Here is a 21455-nt window from a genome sequence, read left to right on the forward strand (position 1 = left end):
TGGTGAAAATGTTCTCAGTATATATACACTTAAACTGACGCATGTATGTATGATGATTTTCTTAGGCATTTTTTAGTATACGATTTTTTGCTGCCTCTTTTCCACAGTGGTACATTACATCATCCGTATCGGTACTCTAGCCGCCATCTACTGTAGGTTATGCACTAACTATGAATAAGTACCCCATGCAACCCCACTTTAAAAGAGCCAAACTATCTCTTTAAAGTATCAAAAGCAGAACAACTCAAACTGCTGAAAAATGGCCCTTACTGTAATGCTTATATATTGTTTCATATGACATTATTAGATTGTTAATACTGATGCAACACTGTGTGAGCAGCATTTTACTGTTGTAGTTGGTGTTGGCAGAGTTTGTTAAATGACTTCATGTCAGCTCCCTCCACAGGGTCGCCAGATAAATCAGAGAGGTCGTGAGATAATTAATGGAACAAGAAAGAAAAAAACAAAACAAAGTTCTCTTACACAAATTACATTAACTTTTAGGACCTTTCTCTAATCCTTGCTTTTTTGTGAGAGATTGGATTATTTGACACGTCTGAGCCTCAAATTGTTATTTAAATGAAACCATTTAACCAAGTTTATAGGGAAAATGATTCTTTGGTGAACTACTAATAACTGACATCTAAAAGGTGACAAAAAGCCCTACGTTTTAAAAATAAGGGGTCACAAGGCAAAAATGTAGGAAACAACTGGTTTAATCCATAATGTCACATTGTATTTCATGTCTTTTTATGGAAAATCCTAATCTAAAAAGTAACGAAATGTGTTAGATTTAGTGGAATAAAAAGAACAATATTTCCCTCCAAAAGTCTTGGAGTAAAAGTATAAAGCAACATACAACACTCAAAATGCAAATTACACCCCCAAGTTAAAAAAAGTTGGGACACTATGTAAAATGTAAATAAAAAAGAATGCAATGATTTGCAAATCCATTTTTTACATACAGATGGGAAAATAGGTAAGTAGTGTAATATTTTTTCCAGGTTCCACATTTTTCCAATGCAGCTATTCACATGAAGTGTAGAGCAGACATTGGCTTTAACTTAGTAAAACTACAATGATAGAGAAATTGCAACATTTAAATCCATAAAAATAAAGCAATTAAGTTGAATGGCACAGCAAAAAGTATTGAACAAGCTAACTGAGATGTATGTAGTACTTAGCATGTACTAAATATAAATAAATCTCAGGTGTTCATACAGGATTTTGGCTCATTGTTCCAAATTGACAGTCTTCAAATCATGAAAAAAAAAAAAGAAATTTAATTTTCAGAACTTCAGCAATTGGTGTTATCAGTTCCAAAACGCTTATTAGTCCAAACTTTTAGAATGGTCTCAACTTTTATTCAGATTTAGAATAATTGTATATTTTCTGGAAAAATCAAAGTTTATCAGTTTGAACATTCAATATATTTTCTCTGTACTGTATTCTATTAAATATAGGTCAATAAGGATTTGCATATCATTGCATTCTTTTTATGTTTACTAGCACAGGGACCCAACGTTTTCGGAATTGGTATTCAAGTACCTCAAGACTGTACTCGAGTACAGTACTTGAGTAAAAATATTTAGATATTCAGGGTTTCTATAGCTTGATGCAAGTTAGATTTAAGACTTTTTAAGACCTTTGTAATACTACTTTGAATGAAATTTAAAACTTATAACTTAGGGTTAGGGACAATTTTGCCAAATTTTTCCTAACTTGCATGATTAGTGTTTTGTCACCGTGTTCAGACACCACACTTTCTCTTCTTTCTTATTCGGTGTACACTAAAATATTGTTGGGAGATCTGTTTCTGCTGACCCTGATGCTGGTTTTGGGGAGTAGAGACAATGCGGAGATGAGTTTGGAACAGAACTGGGAGATTTCTGCCATCGGTTTGCGTTGTAATCTGTTAGGCAATTTGTGCTCCTGTGATTCTGCCGCCTTGATTTCCATTGTGTCAAGTCTGAAAAACTACATGTTACCAATTATTTTGTGATTTCACATTCAGCAGAAAAAAAGTGACTACTTTACATTTCCTAGCATTTTTAAGACTTTTTTAAGATTGGTTTAAGACATTTTGGTAAAATAAGACCTTATTTTATAACACTTAATTTTCAGTGCCTTAAAAAGACTTTTTTTCTCTCCACACCTGGAATAAGGTGTGTGCCCGATATCAGTTTAAAAAAGACAACAAGAGAGACAGCAAAATATGTTCAATTCATCACTGTCGACAGTGAGCCTGCTATTTAAATTCTGACACAACCTAATTTCGTTATCATCAATTGTGTGCCATGTTTGTCCTTTTGTTTCGGTCAGACGCATTTTAAGTATTACTTTGAGGAAGCATTTTTTTTAACTTTTTATAATAAAAGTTTATCATTTTTGTACAGATTCAGCATCGCACAGACACTAGTAAATACACTTGACAACCGCTGCTGATTTAAAGTGCACCCCTGGGCTTTTGTGAATTGCATTTAATCACCTTGAGTTTTTCGTACACAGCCTCCCTAATTTGCATCGACTTGAGACAGAAGCTGCAATCGAAAAACATCATCTCATCATATCGGCAAAGAATAACTCACAGCTAATTACAGAATTATAAAACAGGGTGAAATACTGCTAACTGAGAGAACAGGCAGATTCGGGACACTTTGGAGGGAAGTTTAAAGCATGCTAATTTCTCCAGAGTGTAATAAATGTTTCATTTCCTCCTTTAAGATCAGCAGATACCGACTGATGTCAGAGACACATTCCTGTTATGGTTTAATGAGGCTGCTTCAGATGACTGTGAAGATAATTCACGTTAACACCTCACCACTATTGATTCTAATGAGGATGAATTATGTCCCAGACTTATTGCACTGTTGCTTTGTCATGAACGTGAGCAAAACAAAACAACTAAGTAGCCTTTCCAGCTCATACGCACACAGTAACACACAGATGAGTTCACCACAAATACTGTGACTGAAATAATTCATATCATTCCCTGTCCAAAAAGGGACTTATTACTCACTTCAAAGGTAAATTAGTGGAAAAAACTGTCACATTTTATTTAAGCATACAGGTTGATTTAAAGGGACAGCGCTCCCCTAAATCAAAAATACATATTTTTCCTCTTACCTGTAGTAGTAATAATACATCGAGATTGTTTTGGTGTGAGATGCAGAGTGTTGGAGATATCAGCTATACAGATGTCTGCCTTCTTTCAAATATAATGGATATTATGTTTGTTTGTGTGTGTACTGATGCATGCACAGATGCGGATGCATGCATAATACATAAGTATGTATATGTATATATATATATATATTCAAACACACTTAATATGCATGCATATATATATGTATTGTTTTGGTGACTTGAATCTATTCATTGAGATGTGTATAGATTATCATCCATGTCAATTATTGTAATTTTGTTTGATCGTTTTTTGTTTTGTTTGTCCGAAAAAAAAATCCGATGGCATTCGGCTTGTGGTGCTCAAAACACCAAAAAAGAGCTAACAGCAAGTAAAAAGTAAGACTTTTAATGCTGGAATGAAATTTGACACTAATTTTACAACAATTAATTGTGTATGTGAAAACCAGTTTGTTTATACTTGTTTGTATTAAAATAACAGTTTGTGAAACTTTTCTCGCACATGCCGCAAAGGTTAATCAAAACTTTTGTGGGTTTGAAGGACTTTGGTGTTTTTCTGTCCCATTATTCCTTTCCCTTAGTTATTTCTGGCAGTCAGTTTGAACTGTGAACTCCAGAACGTACATCTCCAAACATCTTTTAAAAGCTCCTTCACAGTCACTGCTGCCTGTCCTTTTAGGGACAAAGACTCTTGAATATAACAAAGTATTTCAATTTAGGCCAACTTAATTACACATCCAGGTTTTCAAAAGTGCTGCTGTTTTTGCAGGAAAAGAATCATTAAAGCATAGAAATACAGCTATCAACTGAACTCCACTCTGACACATTTTACTTTTCTCAGCCTTTTTCAAACTGCACTGCTTGCCCCACTGAATGTATTATCTTTAAATAGCCAAGAAAAAAACAAATTAGTCATACGGCGGACAGAGGCTGTTCACCCTAACCGTGTTACAGATTTTACAGTCCAAATGGCTTTGACTTTAAGGAAGGTTAGTGCAGCGGATTGAGGACAAAAGCAAAAGTAATGAAAAAGAGACATTTGCTTTATTGAATTTTTGAAAAAAGGAAATAAAATAAAAACTAGGAGAATGATGTATTACACCTGTGCATGTTTTTTTTTAAATTGCTTTGAAGGTGTTAGTGTCAAGAAACTGCAACATTTATCCAACTGCTTGATTAGCAGCTAACTGAAGTATCATCCTTCTCACATACTGAACAGCATTATAAATTTTAGACACCAATGTCTAATGTTTTGTTTCTTCATCTTCAAAAAAAAGACATCAATCAATCAGTACAATCACTGTTATTTTTCACCACTAACTGCACAAAGGATTATCATAAGTCAATCAAAAGAAGGTAGTACATTTTAAATGTTCTTTAGTAATAATTAGTGCTCAATACGAAAGACCAAGAGGTTCAAATAAGTAAACTTGCATGAGTTTTGTGTGTGAATGAATAAATAAATAAATAAATAAATAAATAAATAAATGTAGATGTCATAGACTTGTAACAATGATTTATGCAGTTTATCCAGCTGTACCTGGCTGTACATTATGGCTACAGCTCGTGTCACGGCGCATTTTTCTGTGTCAGCGTTGTAATACATTATCTTAAATATCTTTGGCCAAGTGCCTGCCTGCCTGCCTTCAGCTGTGAATCATACAGCCATCAAAAACACATGATCCTTTCAGTTAAATATTCACCATCTTACTCAAGTTGCCATATGGATGTAGTTCATGCAGTGAAGCTGAGATATTTTATCTTTAATGTGTGTGTTTGCACAAACATCCCACAGAATCAGGAAAATCAGATTATGTGTGGTTAGGTATAGGCACAAAAGCTACTAGGTTATGGTTAGGAAATCATCATGTTTTGGCTTAAATACCTGCATTTAGTGGCACAATCTCAGCAGGAAATGCATTGATGGCTCTGTAAAAAAACAACTTTGGGGCACCTATAGCTTGCCTGGTAGAGTAGGTGCCCTATGTACAAAATCGATGTCTTCGCTGCAGTGGTTGCTGATTTGATTTTCAAACAATGACCCTTTGCTGTCATTTACTCTCTACTCCTTTCAAACTATTCTTATACTGTCAAATAAAAGCAAAAAGCACCCCCAAAAAGTCGTATATAGACCGCTTTTCAAGGCAGTATCCCGACAGCAAACACACCAATGTCCTATTAAGAACAATGATTTTCGTGACTAAACACTGCTGAAAGTGCAGCAATGACTTGCTTAAAAACAACTGTTTTTTTTTTTTCAAACAGCGGTCAGCAGCTTGGCAGGCGTCTCGTGAAAGAGACACATCAACTGACAAACCCCTTCACTCTCCAACGACACAGTCAGCTCATCATCATCATGTGATAAATATGAAATGAAGAAATGTACCACATTTACGTTGCAGAAATGTAAAATGCCAACATTTTCTTCTGCAGACAGGTCTGCATGCACTTCATTTTCATTATTTGTCCTCAATCTGGTTTCAACCACTGTGAGCTCACCATGAAACACATCTCTCATTAAATCCATCAAGAGTGAGGGATCCAAATTAAAAGACAAAGCATGGCCTTTCAGCACACAGGTGAGTTTACACCAAGGATTTTATGAAAATTTACACATCAGCAAATTCAAAACATAACTTCTGTAAACCTAATACATGAATTCTCAAAAACCTAGAGGCTTGAAACCCGTCTTATTCAGGTTGTGCCACTTTTCTCTCCTGCTGTCACTGTCCGTGTCTATAAATAAACTAATTAACTGATGATTTTCTGCCCACCTGTCCTACTCCTGGACCGTGTAGCTTAAAACATGCAATACACCTTCCTATTTCACAGATTAATACTGTAAATAGCGTCTCATAAAAAGAAAAGATTATCAGCAGAGACACAAACACAAAGTAAAGTGCTCTGTGCAATATTTTACTTTACGTTATTTAACTATGATACGCACCGTTACTTTGAACAAAAGTAAAATGTATTCACGTCCTCCTACTTCTTTTTGTACATGAAATACTAATGTTCTTTATGTCTGATGGGTACTCTGGTGTCATTCTCTTACTTATATTTTTATTTTCCCATTTTATTTTGCATGTTCCAAATCCGGATCTAAAACTGAAACTCTACCACTTATACTATTTTTCTCATCACATTATGATTAATCTAGAAAGTTTTTTTAAGTTCAAAAAAGGAAGTATATATACGATCCTAGAGTGCATTTAAAAAATCACCAAAATATGGCTTATTCACAAAACTAAAATAAATAAATAAATAAATACAAATTCCCTGGGAAGTATTCCCCTGGACCCCACTTCTGAGGTCCAGGCTAAGCTCTCACTGTCCCAAGGTCCTAGAAATGTCCCTGAATGGGTCTTTTTAGACCTTTTATTGCAGGAATACTTCATTTTATACCTTTAAACAGACAAAATAATATCAAATAATACCCGTTATTGCTTAAAGTAGAGCATTCAATTCAAGTGTGCCCCTCAGTTTCTGTCTTCCTCTCCTCAGTGCCCTGGAATAACTGTTGCACTGCTGGACTGATAAAAATGAGCCCCTCATCAAGTCTGATTTCAAGATCATAATTTAAAAACTACATTAATAATTCTTCAATTTGTGGTTATGTGATTCAGAGAGGGGTCCGTAGCCAGTTAGCAGATGAAATAGTTAAAACCTCCTTCTGAAATCACAGTATCTATTGAAGCAGTTCAGTATCTGCTCACAGTTTTGTCTTTCTCTTTACTTCTCTGTACTCCAGTAAGAAAAATGTTGGAGCCAACTTGTAATTCTCCTCAAGGAAGATAAAGTAAATGTTGGGCGAAGTATACTCTGCTCATAGATACTGTATGTCATTGACCTTTTCCAAGGATTACAGGCTTTACTGCAGTCCAATTTCCCTTTGGCAAAAAATCCAGATTGTAGAAAGGTTACTGGAGTATTTCACTTTAAGACAGAACAAAAATGAAAAACATCTTTTTGATTATTATTCCACATAAATCATAAAATAAAATCTTTTCCTCTGTATTTTTTTGAGTTACAAAGTGCAGGGCAAAACAGGAGGTGTATTGAAAAGGACAATTTATTTTGCTTCTTCCAATGAAAACGCCCTGCCAAGATTTTTAAAGAAAAAAAACAAAAGCTTGCGTATTGTGGCCACAGAAACATTTGTCTTCTTCTCCCATACAAACATCTTGTGGTTATCGTCTCCTAAACACAACAGGCCAGAGGACATATTGTGTTCGTGCTACAGTGGCTCTCGAGGGGAGTCTGTACTGTAGACTTGTATGTTTGCTTGGCCAAACCCACAAATCTCTTTGGGGAAAGAGCAGCTTTCAAACCAGAAGACTGCAGTGACCTAAAATGAACCTCAGAAAAGTGAAACTGGACAAATGAGTCCTAAAATGATGCTTGAATATGTTAGTATGGCCACTCTTAAGAAACCAAATCATTAATCATATGTAATGGGACACAAAATATTCCCATTATTTTTAGACAATCTCTGGGAAATCCTTTTTAAAGGAACAGTGTGTAGGATTTAAGGTGATTTAGTGGCATCTAACAGTGAGGATTGCTGATTGGAAACAGTTGAGACTACTCACAGTTAGAAATTCCTTCAGTTTTCGTTTTTCTTTATATTTTTACCAGGAGCTTATTATCCGCAGAGGTCTCTTCCTTTAAAAAACAATGTGAAGGTGAGACGGGGCTGATGTAATATTAAGCAGAATTTGATTTGAGATTTGAGTTGGCTTATAATTTTTAAAAATAAAAGGAGCTTGTAGAAAAGCAAAAGCACAAATAACATGGCTGCGTCTGAATGTTTATGAAGTGGATCTATAAGTAACATTTAAAGGGAATTTAAATGTGTAAAAGACATCAATATAATTATGATTCATCTCACATTTAATTTTTACAATTTGACTTCACCATCTGGCTCAATTTTGGTCAGAGTTTCCTTAAATTCAAACACATTTCCATGTCAAGTTTTTTTTTAAAAACAAATACCAATTTAGTAGGCTAGCTGCGTTTACACATTTCAACCATTATTTTCCGTTATCAGCCTATTTACATTCCTATTTTTATATTATTCCTATTCTTGTATTAATAAGTATAATAAGTAATAAGTATTCTTATTATACAATATTGTAAACTTGTTGCATTATATTCCATTTCTGCCATTACTGTATATATCCCCCTAAATCCTATGCACTGACCTTTAAGCTAACTTTCCATGTAATATTTTTTTCAAATGTTTAATGAATACGTATGTCCTGAGAACCAAAAGCGGACTCAAGAAAAATGTTTCTTTTTGTATTTCAGGTGCGAGTTCATACATGAGTTACAAGGACAGGGAAGGCTGAGAAGAGATGGGTTTTCACGCCTTAACAGGGAATTATAAGTGACAGCAGCTGCGAGGTCATTCCATCACCAGTGAGCCGCGAGGAAGAAAAGTCATGTCTGAGCATAACAGTAACCAGTTCACTGGCCCTTAGCAGCAGTACTGTGGAGACAGTCACAGGCCGTAGTGGAGGGTTAAATTTCGTCTTGCAGCTGCCTTGTAGCAAATGGTAAATGGAGTGCACTTACATAGTGCTTTTCTACCTTTAACGTCAAAGCGCTTTACGACTGGCCTCTCATATATCCATTCATGCACACTCACACGCCGATTGGTGTCGGAGCTGCCATGGAGGCGTTAGCCTGCCCATCGGGAGCAACTTGGGGTTCAGTGTCTTGCCCAAGGACTCTTCAACATGTGGACAGCAGCAGAGAAAAAGATAGGGAAGTTTGAGTCTCTGCTGGTTGGCTGATAAGTGTTTGAAGCAAACAAACAGGCCGACACATGCCCAAACTGTGACCTGTATACTTTGGTTTTTGTGCAGATCAAACAAACTAAATATAACATGTTAATTAGTGAGCTTTAGAAGTAGTGTAGGGTTTTTTCATACGCATAATGGCTCGGTTTGACTCCATGTGACTCGCAGCGTCAATCCAGTGCAGCACAGATTTGCATCTCAGGCCTGCTCCCTTAAAAAGTGTCTTTAATGGATAAAAAACAGTAAGTTTTTCTGTCCACCTTGCTGTTCTTATGATGGTCAAAAACTTTCTTTTACTGGTGTTGGAGTTTGCTTGCTTGTAATGTGTTAGAGGCATACAGTAGGTGTAGTGCTCCGCCACAATTTTCTCCAAGTGAGGAAACAGAATATTTACAATTCGGTTGAAATTAATTTACATTTTAAGCGTTTGAAGATATAGTCATCAGTTAATTGTATGCAACAAAGCCAGTGAAAACAAATGGAATGGTCTAAGTCATATCGACATTTAACATGTGTTGATTGATTCACAATTTCATCTCATGTATTGAGCAAAATGCAATAAAAAATTCCACCCTTAAAGCAGCCTACAGTTAGCTAACTGTATATGAAATATGCAACTAACTTAAACTGCAATGCACAAACTGAAGCAGCTGACAGGATTGCATTACGTAACATTAAATCATTACACTGCTTATATGATTTAATGTAACAAATGAATGGACTGATCGGCATGTACCTCAGTGGACATCGTCCTTTTATTTCTAGCGCCGTCTGCTGTAACCCTCCAACATCTCAGCTCCAGTTACACTAACTCTGTCTAGCTCTAAGACAACATCACACAACTTCCTCCTTTTCTCCCAGTGTCATAGTCAGAATTTCTCTGACTATGACTATTTCTATGACTGAGTTGTTGAAAAAAATTATGCAATTGTCTCTCTTAGGGAGGACAGTTTCAAATACCTCAACTTTGTTTCTATTGAATAATAATAATTATTATTATTATTATCAAATAAAGTCCTTACTGACCTTTACTGCTTGACTGTCACAACATACAGCAGAAAGTACTGTGTGCTTACAGTACTCTCACCATCTTTAGACTGTAGACTCTTTGTAATGGATACCTAAAGCACCTGGCAGAAAGAAAAGGCCACACTTGGTCTTTAAACCTGGAATGAAAGCACTTGAGTGTGCATAAATAAATTCAGCTCGTCTGGCTGGCGGCTTGGTGTGCTACAAAAGCCAAGAGTGGCCGTTTTCAATAATGAACAAAGGTGCGGCAGAAACAAGCTCCCTCCTCTGCTGTGCCAAGATGTGTCGGCACATTTGTTGCCATTCTAATGGCACCGCTTTGACTAAATGCAGAGTCATTTCAGACAGTTGACTCTAATAATAGCTCATGGAGGCTTTTGAAAGAGAAAATGCTTAACTTTGCTGCTTCTGGTGGCAAAGTAATAAATCTAAGGACATGAAAACAGAATTTATAAAGTATCTTGTTCAGTGGTCTGGATTTGATTCAGATGAAGTGCCAATATTATTAATGGAGTTTCTTATTACTTAAAACCTATCAAACCTGCTGTTAAAGACAGAAATGAAAATGACCTTTAAGTAGCCAAAAACTTAGAGGATACATGCCAGTGCATTAGAAACTTCATGACTGACACCAACCAAGGGTAAAACACAAACTTCTTTACTTAGAGTGGTTAAAACAATTGAACGAAACTCTATAAACTGAGTTTAAAACCTCATAAAGCATCAAACAGAATGCAGACTAGATTTTGATGAACAGACAATGAACACACCTTTATGTATGATGTTTACTATAAGCTTGTGTCTCATCCAGCTTTGATGTGTCAAAACCACTGAAACTCAATCTCAAATCAAACCCTCCTGTCCTCTGTCTATTCTAACCAATCTTACGATCTATTTTCTTCTTTTTCAGTCTGATTTTGATCACTATCCTCCACAATCTTGCTCTTTGATCATTCTGTAGTGACAGGGTGTCAATCCTCAGACTTGTTATAATTGGTTGCTTAGTGGTGTGGTGATTTGAGCTTATTCGAAATTACTGCTTGATGATTCTTTTATTCAAATCTTAAAATGTGTCTGAATACATATCAACATAAATCCAAATTATTATAAGCAAAGATAAATCGGCCTATTCATAAAACCCTTTCAATTTACAGTGCAATACATTAAGATAGGGTATTTCTATGAGTCCTTGTGCAATCATGTCAGCAAGGTAACGCTGAATCACTGTGAGGCACCTATTATCACATTTTGGTCAAGTAGCTGCATTATTATATCAAACATGCAGACATTCTTGTGGGCAACAATAGAAAACCCCATAAATGAGTCTTAAAACCCAGAAATGAGCTGCATTTCAGCACCTCTGCTTACCTCGTCTCGAAGTCAATGGATATTTTGAAGGGGTTTTTGGTTAGATGTCTAAACACAAGCTTAAAAGACTTTTACATTTTGTTTTAAGACAAAAAATACGTCAATAAATACCCCACTCACAAACTTTGAAGCTTTTATGTGTTTTGGAAAATGCGGACGCTAACAGGCGGTTAAATCAAACTACAGAATGCCATCAAGCTGAGCCGTGTCAAACACAGCTTTACAGCCTAATTGTGGTGGCGACACAACTGTAACGTAGCTTGTTTAGAGCCTAACGTTAGCTTTTTTACTTTTGGCAATCGCATTAAGGCTTCAAAAATCCTAAAAGTTATTTCCATTTGTGAAGATTTACTTGCTGAATAAAACATGTAATTATCATTCTATAAATGTTCATTTGGCTGCAGAGCTTATTTTCTGCAATCATCCAATGGAAAAATCCTATGGGAATTTTTAAGAGGGAACCAGGGCAAAGCTCATTTCTGCGTCAGCCAACAGGAAAACGTCATCCTTGAGGCGCTCCATGGATTGTTTTGTAACTTTTTGAGCAAGAGACTCTTACACACCATCCACTGAAAAAACACCTGCAAAAGTGCAAGAGGGTGAAACTAATGCACCTAGCACCCATGCTACAACTGCTGCTGACTTGGCAGCTACAGGCAAATGCTAAGAGGGAAGACCTCAAAATATTCTGAAAATTATCTCAAGTGCAACACAGTTTATCTCAGTGCACGTAGCAGGAGGTTCCTGCTCCGTCTCTCTTTCCAATGGGGCCTTGGCCTGAAAAACACTGAAGACCCCTTTTGTTAAAGTCTCTACAGTGTCATGTCAATACCAAAATATAACTAGTGGACCATTTATGATGGAGACACTCCTGCTGTTCACAAATAAACACCACTTTCAGGATTTTTGAAGCCTAAACATAAGTGCCAGCAGTAAAAAGCTGTTGCTAGGCTAAAATGAAATACACTACTGTCGGGCTGCTACCACTCCGAGGCTGTAAAGCTGTTTTCACCGTGATGACGTTCTGTAGTATTATTTAGCCATTTGTTTGCAACCAGACTTTTTTAATACACATAAAAGCTTTAAAGTTTGTGAGTGGGGTATTTACTTAAGTATTTTATGTCATAGAACAAAATGTCAAAATCTCTTAAACTTGTGTTAACCACAGACCTTATTTAAGCCTTGTAACCAAAAACCCATAAAAAAAATCCCACTGACATTGAGACGAGGAAACCAGAGGTTTTAGGATTCATTACTTGGGTTCTCTGTTAGACCACACCTAACTTTAAACTCGACCTTCGTGCTTTTGTGACAGCACTTTGCATGGTTGTGATTCTACTGCGGTACAAAATCTGTCTACAGACAGACAGAAAGACATATAAACATCTGGTAAAGTACTCAAAACTGCAATTGTGGTAGTTGCTGCTACAATTGCTGTCTCCAGGACCACATTTTGTCACGATGACACATAAACACTCACAGACTCACAAGTTGAAAACAATACCAGCTGTTGGCTAAAAATATTTCCTTATTAACAATCATCAGCCCTTTTACCTAAAATAAATTGTTTCTATTATTGTTTTTATCTATATAAGTTACTTTTTGTGCTGTATTTTTTGCCATTAAAATTATTTCAGTGCTCCCTCTGGAATACCATTTTATAGACTTTACACAAATCTAGGCTCTATTGTAAAGACATACTGTCGCTGTAAGTCATCCTCTCTGTTACAAATGTATTCCCACAGCAGTGAAATCAATACAAGTAATTTTCTATTTTATGAAATGCCACATGTCAAACAGCCCCAGAAACCCTTACTAAGTTCTTTCCCTATTCAAAAACAGCTGTATGTAATTTGTAAAGTCAGGCTGATTTTGCAGGGCTTGTATGTCTCTGATGTGCGCGTGTTTAAATTACCCCCTTGCAAATTAAACAATGTCTTCATTTTATCCCCATTATAACCTGATAAGTGGTTTGATTGATTCTACAACAGAGAATAGCTGGTGAAACAGCAGTTTACACTTGTACAAATGGTGCTGCATAATAGACTTAAATTAACAAACAATGTGGACACCCAGAGTTGCTAAACATTTACTTCAAATGTTGTGTTTTATGTTTGATACCGCAAATTTAGATAATTCAAAATAATGTTTAATTTTTATTGAATTGGTCTTTACTTCCACTTCAGATACTTGGAAAGCTGTGTGATCACTCAAGTGTTAAACAGAAAATATGTCTGAATATTAATTAAGTCCGCTCTCTAAAACCCTGTGGGAATGCCTCATAAACGCAAAGTCAGAAGGAGTGAGAGAGGCTAAAGATTGTCACTTCATTGGTTAACCATCCCACAATTACAAGGCTCTATAAAAAAAACAGGCTTCATCTACCTGAGACATGATTGCTGTTATAAAGTTGCCATGTGGCCGTGAAATACGACGCATTTATGTGCTGATCTGAGACGAGCCATCACCCTGTGTGGTTCAATTAACCCACGCAAGGTGGGCCGGGGGGGAGATGTGCAAAGGGCACAATGAGATAGAGTTCAATTAACCAGACATGTCTGCATAGGAGAAGTGCAGTTGGCTTGTTATCCATTAAATCCATTACATCAACAGTGACCTATTCTTATCTTCAAAAGGATAATTAGTTAGTGTGCAAAAGTGAACATTTGGACTCCACTGTTTGGAAATGCAATCAGTCTTTTTCAAACCACTACTCCAAGCTAAAAAAGAACCATTTCTCACGTGGGCACAATAATCATCTTTCACACAAACAGTATTAAATAATAAACACTGTGCACAGCAACTGTGGGCTTATTTATTAATATGCAGAGTAGTAAAGTTACAAAGCAGTGGCCTGTATTCAAAGGGCAGGAGCACTCTGAAAACTTATAGTAGCTCGTGTGAGGCTGAAAATAAAATGCCATGATGCGTAGATGTGTGATGCTGAGGCACATCAATCCAAGTATGATGCAGTAATAATACACCAAGTCATGAATATATACAGGTGTTATGTGATGTGGCATACCCAAGCAGCAACAGTGAAATACTACTCCTACAGAGAGCGGGTTAATTTTCACCATGAATAAGTTGAAATGGTAAAAGATTCCAGTGTTTCCACAAAATTAGTCCGTAGCAAACTTTTTTTTAAAATTTTGTGTGTGCCTTTGTATCATTCTGTGACCTCTTTTTAAATTCAAAGTTTTTTTGGTTTTGTTTTGTTTTTGCGGGGGCAGCTAGAGCTCTGGATGACATCTTTTTTTTTTTTTTAGCAGCAGCAGCAGCAGTAGTTAGAGAATAATCGATCTGTTAATCCATTCAGAGCTGATGTGATCAGATCGATGGATGAGCGGAGCAGCTGCTGCATTTAGACCCAACAGAATGGCAGGTTAAGTTTTAATACGCCTCACCTTTCTGCTGCTCCATCTGTGCCCGGAGTGAGCCATGCACTCTGAGAGTGCAATTTAATGAATAACCAAACCGTATATATATTTCAAGAGCACTCTTAATGAATGTTCCAGGTCCAAAATTAGAAAATATATTTGTGGTGGCAGATGTTTAAAACGTGGGGGACCGCCGCAAATAAAAGAATATGTGAGAAACGATGGATCTATACAATGGAAAAGTCATGATGAAAAATGAGATGACCTACAGAAATCAGGGAAAAGTTTTAAAATGTTGTCTATGATAATGTGTGAAAAACATTATCACAGACAACATTTTAAAGCTTTTCCATGACTTTTCAAGGATCCATAATAGCAATTTCCATGACCATTCACAATGTATAACACTATTGACCACAATACAAAACTGTATTGTGTGCCTTACTCCAAATGTTAATTACATTATTTAAGGCGGTCCGCAGAAATGGAGTGTGGGAATGACAGCCGACAGTCATATTGGTCAGTTGGTTTATTTGTTAGATGACAAAAAAAGCTCTGTAACTTCAATCTACTGTGCTCTACTTTGAGAGCAGCTAAAATGAAAGTGCACTTTGGCGCTTTGAGTGACCATAGGTCCTCTTCACGCCATGCGTGGAAGTAGGCAAAGGCACTGAAGGGTTACTTGCCTTCCCTTCAGCTCTCCCCCTACTCTCCAGTCAGTACAATACCAAAATTATTTCCACAAAGTCTCTCCACAACCTGGTGCAGACGACACTAACAGATGTCCACAGAATCCCTGACATGTTTTCACAGACAAATTCTTTGTTGAAAACTACTCATTCAACTATGAAGGTAGTGTTTAGTATTGGTATCAACTAACTATTAACTAACTGATTTAACAAGCTAGCAGGCTTGCTGTTTCGCCTATAGAGTAATACAGTCAGTCACATCATCCCTGGAGATATGGATGTTGAGTAATGGTCTTATTTTGATATGTACTTAGTAAAAGCTAAGTTTTACCATTTCAAACATTTTGAAAAAGTGGTTGAAATTCTAATGTTTCCCTTTTACCTGGGTATTATCAGTGTCAGATATGGTAGATGGAGCTCAGGGAAGATGCCACAGATCAATGAGAAAAAGAGAGCAACCACATCATCTCCATGTTGCCTATGGGAGCAATTAAGTGCCATGTTTAAGTCAATTTAGACTACGGTGGTTACAGTCTCTTATGGATATGTTCAAGTCAGTTTAACAATGCAGTCTGTTGTTGGCATGTTTAAATATTTCAGACTGTGGGATGCTTTCTGTATTTAATTCATGTGTCTTTTTATTGTATGTAGTTGCTATAACGCATGTCCAAAAAACCTTACAATCATTACTTTAAAGTATCTTGAAATCTAGGTTGAAGGGCTTAGAAAGTATTTTCCCAACAGTATTGAGCCTAAAAAGGATGTATCACTGACACAAAGAGTAATTCGAAAATTAATATTCAGGCTTACTGCTCTCCATTTCTTGCAGATGAGCGGGTAAGATTAGAGGAAATACAGCCATGTGACACTTTAATCCCAAAATGTCTCCCTGTCATAAATGCTAGTGGAGTCGCTCCACACCTGACAGTACTGTATAATGTCACCCCTCCTGAAGTGATACCTGGAGCGACAAAATGTGACAGGCACGTCCAGATTCAAGTCGCTGATGAGGATGAGACATGACTTGTCGCTGGAAATCACACATCACTCACAGTATTTCTCCTTCTTCTATATTTGGTACACCTTTACAATTTTAAAAGTGACAGGGAAGAAAGAAGAGCTCTAAACTATTATCACTGAAAGGGAAAAAAATGTTGGTATTATCGTTGTTTAAGACGTTCGAAGGAATGAACGACTTTGAATTTATACTCTACTGCAAAATCCAGCTAGAACCAGCTTCAAACCTGAATGCGGCTGACTGCCATCATGTTGATACTGGAATATTAATCACAATCGTATTCGTAAAAATGTGAGGATCTTTAATGTTTCTATATTTATTTTGGACCACTGGCTCCTTTACACTAGCTTTCTGTTTTTTAATTATTTTATCTTCTACCGTCAAGGAGCAACCGACAGCAGATCCATGCCAAGTAGCAAATTTACAACTTACTAGCTAACTTTATAAAGAACCCGAGCAATGAGTCCTAAAACCCGGAAATGACTAAGCATTTTAGCACCTTCAGTTCCTTTGTTTCAAAATCAATGGGTATTTTGAATAGGTATTTGGCAACAAGCCTTAAATAAGGTTTGTGGTTAACACAAGCATTTGATGATTTTAGTGTTTATCAGACCACAAAATAACAAAAATTACCTGGCTAGCACACCCTGTGGTCCCTCCACCTCACTTTATCAGGGTTTTTTTTTTTCCAGAAAATTAGTTTGAAATCTTTTAAATCGGAATCAGTCTGTACAGACTGTTGGAGGCAACCAAGTAAGTCAGAGTCTCATTTTTTTAAAATTACAATCCCTTGACCCATTTGAATTAAAAAATTAAAAAATAAATAAATGTAAGGAGTTACATGCAGAACATTTAAAGATTTTGGCCTGTGCATCCCACAGGTCCATATGCTTGTTTGGCTGTATTTTCAGAACAGTGCATATTTGTGATGTCTCATTTGTAAGCTCTAGTTAAACTACTGACCTTGTGAAAATATGTAATGTTGGAAGCTATTGAAAACAGATTTGACAGAAATGCAACATCATTTTTAAAAAATACACCTCAAACTGAAATTTAAGTAAATAAGACTATGTTGACACACACATGAAAATCTAGCTTGGGCATAAACTAGCCTATGCTGTACACCATATGCAGTCTTGACCTTTAAACTTATGGATGCTGTTTTCATTAACATTTTGTATCCAACAACAGAACTGACACGTCCTTCTGCATCACAGTAATACAAGCGGTGAGACCAATTCCTGGCTGATTGAAATTAGACGCGTCTTTGGTTGGCTACAGAATTATTTCTGGTCTAACTACACTAAAAACAATGTGTCTGTGCACTAATTAAGCAATCAGTGTGAAGAAATCAGAAGGAAAATCAAGGGTATTGAAGCTCATCATGTCTCGTCCTAAAACTGAAATTACAGGTTTGTTTGTAAAGATCAGGGTCAGCCTTTTCCCACGATAGCTCATAATAATACATTTTTAATTCCCACACAGCTTGTATATCTACTCCAGAGTTTTACACAACACTGGATGTTGTAACAGGATGAGGGATTTTACTTATTAGACGTCTGGATCTTAAGTTATCAGATAAATAAGCAGAGTTGGCTCACTGTCTCGTACAATGTGGTGTTTCATAAGATCTTCTAAGCTGTCTTCTTTTCTCCACCTTAGCTGCAGTATCTGCTTTCATGTTTTAGTGATCTTGAATTTTTTGTCTTGGGTCATCCCTCAGTTGACATGCCACGTCTCTCTGCGCTGTGATGGCTTTGTATCTGCCCTCCACACTTTTAAAATCCTGGATCTTTTTGTGGAGCAGTTGAATTTTTCTGTGGTGAACAGAGATCTCATGGCTAATGGTGTCCTTAGCAGAATGGATTTGAATATACTGTCTGCCTTAAGCGTTTTGACACTTCTATGAAGATCCTGAAATTGCTGGAAATGGCGTCCTGTTATAGTACTTGTTGAGCCAAGATTTCACATTTTCGTCCTTGACTTTCAAATCTTGGATTCTGTACTCGAGCTTGTAATAATGGTCCATAGCTCATTTTTTGGCTTTTGGTGTTGCAGATTCAGCCCTTATCTCTTCCTAATCTTCAAGTTTTCAGCTCCACACCCTGCCATTTCAGAGAAATGTGGAGTCTTGTAATGGCATTGTTCTCCTGCTTTTTGTCACATTTCTTTTTGAGGTCATCTTTTCTGGCAATTACCTTCAGGAAAGCCTGAATGTCCTGCTACAGTACATTACTATTATTTACTCTTGTATTCTTTCTGCAAATCCTTTCATTTCTGTTTCTCCACATTTCCTTGCTGGAGGATGCTGTTTTTTTGGTCAAGTAATTTATTTTTCTTCACGTGCCGACCTGCATCTTTCCTCCAAGGATATTTGATTCTGGAGTTTAAAGTGGAAGTCAAGCACTTACTTTTCAAAGTATGTAGAAAATCAATTGCTGCTTTCCTGTCAGCTTTTAGCCTTTTAAACTTCTCCTTTAGTCTTGGCTATTTGCAAAGTTATTGTTGAGCTCATCTATTTGGGAAGTCAAGAATAACAAGAGAGTTAATGTTCTCAACCCACTCACCCAGTGCCAGGTGTAGACTACAAATCTTTGTGAACATGTCAGCTAACTAAGCAGCACAGTCTCTGAGAACCCCTGCTGGAACTTCATCCAGAGTAGTCTAATGTCCCTCTGGCTGCATTGTTCAGCTCTATGTTCCCAGACCTGAGAGCCATGTTTAGGGGCTTTTATCCGGAGTTGGATGTATTTGGTCATCCATGGTTTGTTGTTGGGGAAAACATGGATGAATTTTGTAGTAGTGACACTAGGCACGTTTCCATTGACCCTAAAATTGCGCAAATTGAAATTGCAAATATCAAATATGTCTAATGGAAACAGGCCATTTTTGAAAAAACTCCCATTTATTGCAAAAAAGTTTTTACGCTCACATGAGGTGGTATTTAAGGCGATTTGAAAAAGCCATATTTTGCAAAAATGCAATGGAAACACTTCTTATGCTTTTATAGGTTATATTATGCTGTGGCTATGCATTTTTCGTTAGGAACTGGCTTCCTCGGATGATGCAGCAGGTGCCACAAGAGGTGTTATTACATCACATAACTATTCAAAAGTTGAGCAGATCATCCGGAGTTTTTGAATCCACAATTCCTCTGTGAAATCATGGACTATCACCAAGCAGAAATCCCTCATATAAGGGGCTTGCCTTTCCATTATCACTTGCATAACAGACCGACTTTGCCTTCCATTGGAAATAATAGGATTGGAATAGGTAGTGCGACGGATGCAGTTGAAAAAAATAAATAGAGAGCTTGTCAATGACACTTAACACATAATGATTTCAGCAGCATTTTAAATGAGCAAATTTTTATTTTTATCCCTGGAGTAATAGCTGACTGCTGATTCCATAACTGCAGCTGGGAATAACATGAGACACCTGTGTGATAATAAAAACCAAAGACAAATTATCCACACTCTGTTAACTGGCTGCCGTAATTATAAATGCAACATTTCCGTCATACAGACCTCACAAGTTTTCTACTTTTCCACTCTTTATTTCAGAAGCAGAAACAGTTTTACATTACTTTTTAGGGTTTTTATGACACATAGTGAGAATGTATTCCTCTATTAAGCAAATAAACTGTAAAAAATACACTGCTACCCTAGAAGCAACTGTGAAATTTTATGTTTGTTTAAAATGCATTGGTTGCCTATCGCCTGTCTGGCCTAGTTCTCTTGTGGCGCCATTTCATTTTACCATTTCTTCCCAGAGGACAGTCTCTGTTTAACCCTTATTATGACGGTGAGTGGCGATGCATCCCATGACATCTTGAGTGAAGTGTGCCAGTGGAAAATAAGTATTTGTACAGTATCTGTGCTGAATTGATGAGAGGAGTTTCTGGTTTTGTAAACATTAAATGTTTTTAATGTTTAATAATTCATAAATTTTATGATAACCTACATAATCCTTCCACAATTTTGAAGCATTGTGTACCTCACAGCTTTAGCTTTTCATAATGAAACAAAGTATTACCTTTGCTGGAGAGACCAAACAGAGTTCTCACTACTTTGAATAAATAATTCATATCATTCATATCAAAAGATAATCAAAAACCTAATTTAAAGCTGAATAATTTAAAGTGGGCCTCTCAATGGGGGCTTCATACCTCAAACTGAGATAGAGATAATTATGAGTACACTCAAATCCTGCACACTGGTTCTGAATCAAGTCAAACATTTAACTCTGGCATTAATATATGAGCTGCACCATTTAATTGTTTTTATTTTATCAGAATGTGTTTTTCTTATCTAACCAGTGCTAGAAGTACCCCTAAATTTAACAGCTGACCAATTATGTGAGCTAAATTCTAGGGTGTTACGTGGGTAATTGGGGTTGCAATTGTTCTTTTAAGTGTTTTGCAAAACTTTCAAACAGGGTTTGCTTTTGTAAGATGTTTAACAATTTTATCAAAGTCCTTATCTGTAACAGCACATTCTCACTCCCAACTTGTCAAATATCATTGCTTTGTCAGTGATCTCAGTGTCAGATACCTCAGAAAAGTATAGATAACTCAGATAACTCAGGGAGGTACCTTTCACGGCAGTATGATACGCACCAGTCTACGGCAGTTGTTGATGATGTGAGCAACAACCCAACTTGGCAAAGAGGAACGCTTTTCTGCGGTATGAGATACACTGGCAGGCAGCATTTGTAATGACGCTGGCAACTACTGTAATATAAAGAGTGAGGCTGTCCAAGTAGTATAGACAAGAGGTGTTGTGGATGGGACATAAAAACTCTGAACTTTCATCCTGTATGTCATATGACGTATGTCATGGGACGTTTCGTGGCACTGGTAAGAACCCTACATGTTTTTAGCCAAGCTGTGTTGTTCTTTCTAAACCTAACTATGTGCTTTTGTTGCTTAGAACTAAGGAAATAAACCTACAAATAAGTTTTTTCCCCTACATTGTAAGTTTATTTTGGCAAAGCCTGCATGCATGTAACAAGCAGAAACTGT

This window comes from Plectropomus leopardus, chromosome 16 (genome assembly GCF_026936395.1).
Source record: "Plectropomus leopardus strain MGB_pleo_1.0 chromosome 16, ASM2693639v1, whole genome shotgun sequence".
Lineage (NCBI taxonomy): Eukaryota > Metazoa > Chordata > Actinopteri > Perciformes > Serranidae > Plectropomus > Plectropomus leopardus.